The sequence below is a fragment of the Hemitrygon akajei genome, chromosome 16 (genome assembly GCF_048418815.1).
Source record: "Hemitrygon akajei chromosome 16, sHemAka1.3, whole genome shotgun sequence".
NCBI classification, from domain to species: domain Eukaryota; kingdom Metazoa; phylum Chordata; class Chondrichthyes; order Myliobatiformes; family Dasyatidae; genus Hemitrygon; species Hemitrygon akajei.
In genome coordinates this window covers 43,487,666-43,493,665 of record NC_133139.1, presented here as the reverse complement: position 1 = coordinate 43,493,665, position 6,000 = coordinate 43,487,666, and positions in this window count along the sequence as shown.

Below are 6,000 nucleotides of genomic sequence, written 5' to 3'. Positions count from 1 at the left end.
CTTCCATCAATCCTTTGTTTTAAAACTTGAAACCAAAACATCTCTTAAAAATGTGGATAATTCCATTTTCAACTGCTACCCTGCTTCACCCTTCAGAAATTGAATGATATGAGATAAAAGTTTTGCAGAACTTTTGAGAAGTAAATTGTCAGAAAGTGAGTGAGAGAGAGAGAGAGAGAGAGAGAGAGAGAGAGAGAGAGAGAGAGAGAGAGAGAGAGAGAGAGAGAGAGAGAGAGAGAGAGAGAGAGAGAGAGAGAGAGAGAGAGAGCGGGGGGGGGGGGAGAGTGGAAGAGAGGGGCAGAGAGAGAAAAAGAAAGAAAAAGAAAATATCCTGTTGAGAGTTTGGTATTTGTTTCTTCGAGGAATTTGAGATACTGTAATCGTAATTTTGCCACATTAATTTCAAAAAGACAGAGAAAGTTTCTGTGTAATTAAATGAGAAATTACACTGGCGAATTTTTTATGTTTTAGGAGGCCATGTAACTATGCAAACAGGCTCTGTGAAGGAGAGAGCTCTGTCAGATCTGCCTGCTTATTGACTCTGCCTGTTTTCTTTGGCCTGAGTGTTAAAGATTAATTGCACTGAAGAACCTAAAGATATTTATGATTTATTGTTTTTCATCAAAGTTCTTCATAAAATTATTAACCAAGGATTTGTTTTTTGTTCTGTCCTAAGCTCACATTTTATCCTTTCTTATCTGTTTTCTTCCTTCATTTTCTGAAGTATTGTTTGAAAGAATTAATGACATGGTCATTACAAACATTTTGCAGTTCTGGCCAATGCAGTGCACAATGTGAGGGTCTTTAAATCCATATGTGTGTTTCAAGCTTATTAAATGTTATTGATGCTGAACTGGTACTTTGGGAAACAATTTGGAGCAATGTGAAATATTCACTTCCTTTTTCAGAATAATCTTTCCCAGCAGGCTAGGCCTTACAATGATCATAGAATTTGCACTTTTACTGTATTGTCCAGTTATTAATAGTTAAGTCACTCAAGAAAAGGGAAGGCTTGATGGGTTATAAATGTCTGAAATGAGGTATGACATTCAACATCGACAAAAGGATTTTCTTGAATTTTCTTTGGTAATGGTCATTGAAGTCCCAGGAAATATTCTGTGTCCTTGCTTGCTCTCAATCCTTTCTCCAAATATTGATCAACATGAAGAAGCAATGATTTCTCACTGGAATAAAGTCTGGAGACAGCAATCATGAGGAGGACTCCTTGCCAAAGTTTGACCTAATGACACAACACTCCATTTCAATTGAATTCAATGCTCAAGGTGTCAAGTGCTCTACCCTACTGCCTTGACAACAATGTGCCCCATCTCTAGAGAGTCCATCCTTCATTTGGGACAGGATATGGCCAGGATGGTAAGGGAAGAGTCAGGCGCATTTTCTATATGGCATAATTCTGTGAGTATAGCCATGTTAGGTTGTTGCAGAATTATACAGTGGTTCTGCTTCCACAATTTAAAAAGCAATCTCAGATGTGTATGGTGGACTTTACAACATCAACTGGGCTGGAGCCTGAGAGTGACTGCCCTTGGTATCACAGCCACATTTGACTGAGTATGGCATCAAGGAGAACTAGTGAAAGCAACAGCAATGGGCATCAGAATGAAATGTAGGAATGGTTGAGCCATAGACTACACAAAGAGAGGTCAAGCATGCCAGGGCCAGGGCATCACTGCAGCTGTTTCTCATAGCAGTGTCTTTAGATCAACCATCTTCCTCCCATCATGGAATATCTACTGACAGAAAATAAATGGCTAATTTCTCGTTTAACCCCTTGACTAATGCTTTAGTCCCAGCTTGCATGCCACCTAGTCCTTGACAACATTCAGTAATGGCTGATAAGTGACAAGGGATATTTGTAACCCATTGTGTCAGGCAATGGCAGTAACCTTGCTAAGTCCTCCTGAGGGCTAACATTGACCAGAAGCTCAAATAGACTAACTAGATAAATAGCTTGGACTCAGGATTAGGTCAGAGGCTTTTTTATGTCACCTTATGACAATTCCTTGTCTTTGTACTATCTACACAGCACATCGTAGCATAATATGGGCAAATAGGCTGTTGTCAGAATTGTTTTCTCAAAGGAAAATCTGTCTGCCAAGTCTGTTGGATTCCTTTCAAGAAATAACAACCTAGATATTCAAAGAAGAATCAAAGGTGGATGTTCTGGACTTGGATTTTCAGAAGGCATTCTACAAGGTGCTGCACATGAGACTGCTTGGTAAATTAAGAGCACATAGTATTACAGAAATGATACTAGCACATATCACACTGTGGTTGACTGGCAGGAGGCAAAGAGGGGAAATAAAGTAGCCTTCTTTTGCTGGCTGTCGGTGAATAGTTGTTTTCCACAGGGGTCTGTGTTGTAACTGCTTCTTTTACGTTGCATGGCAAAGACTTGGATGACAGAATTGATACCTTTGTGACAAGGCTTTTGTCAACACAATGGTAAGTGGAGGGACTGGTAGTTTTGAGGAAGTAGAGGGCTAAAGAAGGACTTAGACAGATCAGGGAAATGGGCAAAGAAGTGGCAGATAGAATACAGTGTTAGGAAGTGTATGGTCATTCACCTTCTTTGAAGAAATAAAAAGGTAGACTACTTTTAAATAGAGTAAAAATTTAAAAATCTGATATACAAAGGGACTTGGGATTCCTTGTTCAAGATCCAATAAAGGTTAATTTGCAGGATCAGTTAGGGCTGAAGAAGGCAAATGTGATGGTAGCATTCATTTCGAGAGAAATATGGATGTGATGTTGAGGCTTTATAAAACACTTGTAAGACTCCTCTTGGAATACTGTGAGCAGTTTTGGGCCCCTTATCAAAGGAAGCATGTGCTGAATCTGGAGACATTTCAAAGGAGTTTTACAAAAATTATTCCAAGATTGAAAGGCTTGTCATGTGATGGCTAAGGGCCTGTACCCCAGAAATAAGGGATGACCTTATTGAAACCTATTGAATGTTTAACAGAGTGGATGTGGAGAGGGTGTTTCCTATGATGGGGGAACCTAAGACTAGAGGAAACATCCTCAGAATAGAGGAGTGTCCTTTTAGAATGTAGATGAGGAGGAACTTATAGCCAGAGCGTGGTGAATCTGTGGAGTTCGTTGTCACAAGTGCCTGTGGGGGCCATGTCATTGGGTATACTTAAGGCAGAGATTGATAGATTCTTGTATACTCAAGAAATGAAGGGATATGAGACAAGGCAGGAGATTGGGAGTGAGAAGGAAAATTGTTCAGCCATGATGAAATGATGGAACAGATCTGATGTTCCAAATGGCCTAAATCAATTTGTATATCTTTGGTCTTACAATATCTAATCATGGTATGCTCTCCATTGACTGGAATGAGTGCAAATATCACTTGTTACTTATCAAGTCATGGCTGAATTTAGTCAACATCTGGGTGGAATACAGGCTGGGAGTGGAACTGAACATTCTGCATATGACAGTGAACATCCCAGTTCTGACTTTACGATGGGAGGAACTACTGAAATAATGATAAATCCATTGATAAATCCATGATAAATAGAATCTGAAAATCCATCATTCTGCAGTGATGTCCTTGTGCTGGGTACTTCACTTTCTTTTGTGCAAAGCTTGACTCCAATAATAGACAAGAGTAGTATAGGCAATATGCCAACTCCACCCTCACCATTCTGGGTATATCCAGTCTGAAAAGACTTTCAGGAGTTGTGGGCACATTGGTGTGGTGGCAGGGCAGAGGATCCCTTGGTGTCTTGAGCATTGAATTCAGACACAGTGAAGTCTCGTAACATCACGTGAAATATGAACGGGGAGACCTCCTCCTGATTACAATCCCCTGGCCTCCCTGCATTGATGAATCAACATTCTGCATGTTAAGCAAGTACTGAGAGAAGCACAGACAGCAAATGTTGTCTGTGAATTCAATGACCATCACGAAGGGTGGTTTGCTTGCACCAGCACAGACTCACTTGGCCAAGTCCTGAAAGACAGAGTTTCCAGACTGAGCCTGCCACAGACAATGAATAAACAATAGCAGGGAGAAACATATATGACTTCAGCCTCATCAATCCACTAGTGGCACAGGCTTCTGTCAATGATCGCACTAGTAGAAGCAGTCACCAACTAGATGCAAAGTAGATGGCAGTGAACAGAGGCCATATTGTACAACTCTCTTCATTTCTAAATTCTTTTGATTTCAATGGAAAAGAAAGCAAGTTTTGACAATGTAATGGGGGTGAACTCACTGTCACACAGTTGAACCATCAGGCTTCATTAACATTTCTTTCCTCACAAATTCAATGAATAAATCTGTGGGGTGAAGTTACTCTGACAACCAACACGGCACAATTTATGAAAAAATTCTTGTTTTCACTGCCAAAACTCAAGGGTAGCATCAGGGCTAATGTCCCTTTAAAGGACAAGAACTTGACAGATTCTTAAAATAATATGAGTTGGAACAGAAACAGTGATATTTGGATAATATGATAGAAAAGGCAAATGTAAATGTTCTGGGCTGTCCCTCTCCTTAAAATAACAACCCATATTCTGCTCGGGCCACAGATGCTTGCTATTTTCATACCCAGCCAGCAGCTGATCTGAACTGCAAAGCTTTTTTTTAAATGGTGAGGCATTTGTTATTTCTAAAATTGATGATTAAAATGATTTGTTTCTCCCTCATTAACTCAGCTCAATAACATCCAATCTCCCATGGAATTCTTTCTCAGTGTGTTACATTATAGACCTCTTCCATTCATAATTTTGTCCAATTTGATTAAGCTGATTTGTGATCATGTAAATTGAGTAGTGCAGGACCAACTCATAGCAGCCTTGCCTCACCCAATAATACTTCTGTATTGAAATAAGTGAGCTGGCTTTCATAGTCCACATTTTATTCCAAAGATCAGAAAGGTTAAGTTAAATTTTATCAAAGATTGGAATGTAGGGTCTTAATATTTATAGTTCATTGATAACTAGTTGGAATATTGGAGTCAAATAATATTAGTGTATTAGTGCTATCAAAAATATCACTCTCTATGGTGTGAGGATTGATAATTTATGATTCAAACACTGAAGCAATCAATAATATTATCTAAACAATACCTGATGTGCTCAATTATATTCTCTGTATGAGGGAAAAGTTTTATAAATAGAATCATATTTAGTTTCACTGGCATATGTCCTGAAATTTGTTGTTATATAGAAACACTACATTTTGTGTGTGGCCTCCGTCTGTCGTGGTTGACCATGGGTACTGTGCCTCTGGTAGTCACTGGGAGTGGCTTCTCCAGGGCGCAAGTCAGGGCAGAGTTGATATGGAGATACATTTGTTGCCCAAGCAGTGTGACCCCCTCTCCATGCTGATGACAGGTCCAAAGGAATGACGAAAGTCAATACAGTTTGGTGCCAGCAGCATCGCAGGAGTTGCCGTGCCAGTGCTGGGTACAGCAGTCAGCCACGTTTGGGACTCCGACTCCGGACTTTTCCTCAGAGTTTACTCCCAAAGCCTTTCCCGTGAGCAGGTATAGGTGCAAGGCAGTGGAGGTTTGAAATCAGAGCTTTCCCTCTCCTTGATGAGCTACCATCTGCGGTTAACGAGCCCCATCTGCCAGGAGCAACTGGTTTTAAGGTGCCAGTGGTCCGCCTTTGCCCCTTCTCCTGTCAGTGAGAACAGCTCCGCTGGGCATAAGAACTATGCCACACGTGAAGGCCAGGAGTTGGACTTGGTTGTCAGAGGCTGTGTGAGACGCACGCCATGAAGAGCATTTGTTTAGCAGTTGGCGCTCGTCCCCACTACCACCCTTCATCTATGACTACAAATCATAATAATAAGGAACTATAAATTTTGATAAGTGGTATTTAATTTCTCACCTCTTATGGGTGGTGTGTACGTCAATTTTCCTTCAATCTTGGGCCCTCTACTAGAGGCCTGAGCTCATGACGGTTCAGTGCAGTATCCTTGCTGTCCCTAGTAGAGCGCTCTTCTGGAACAAGATCTCA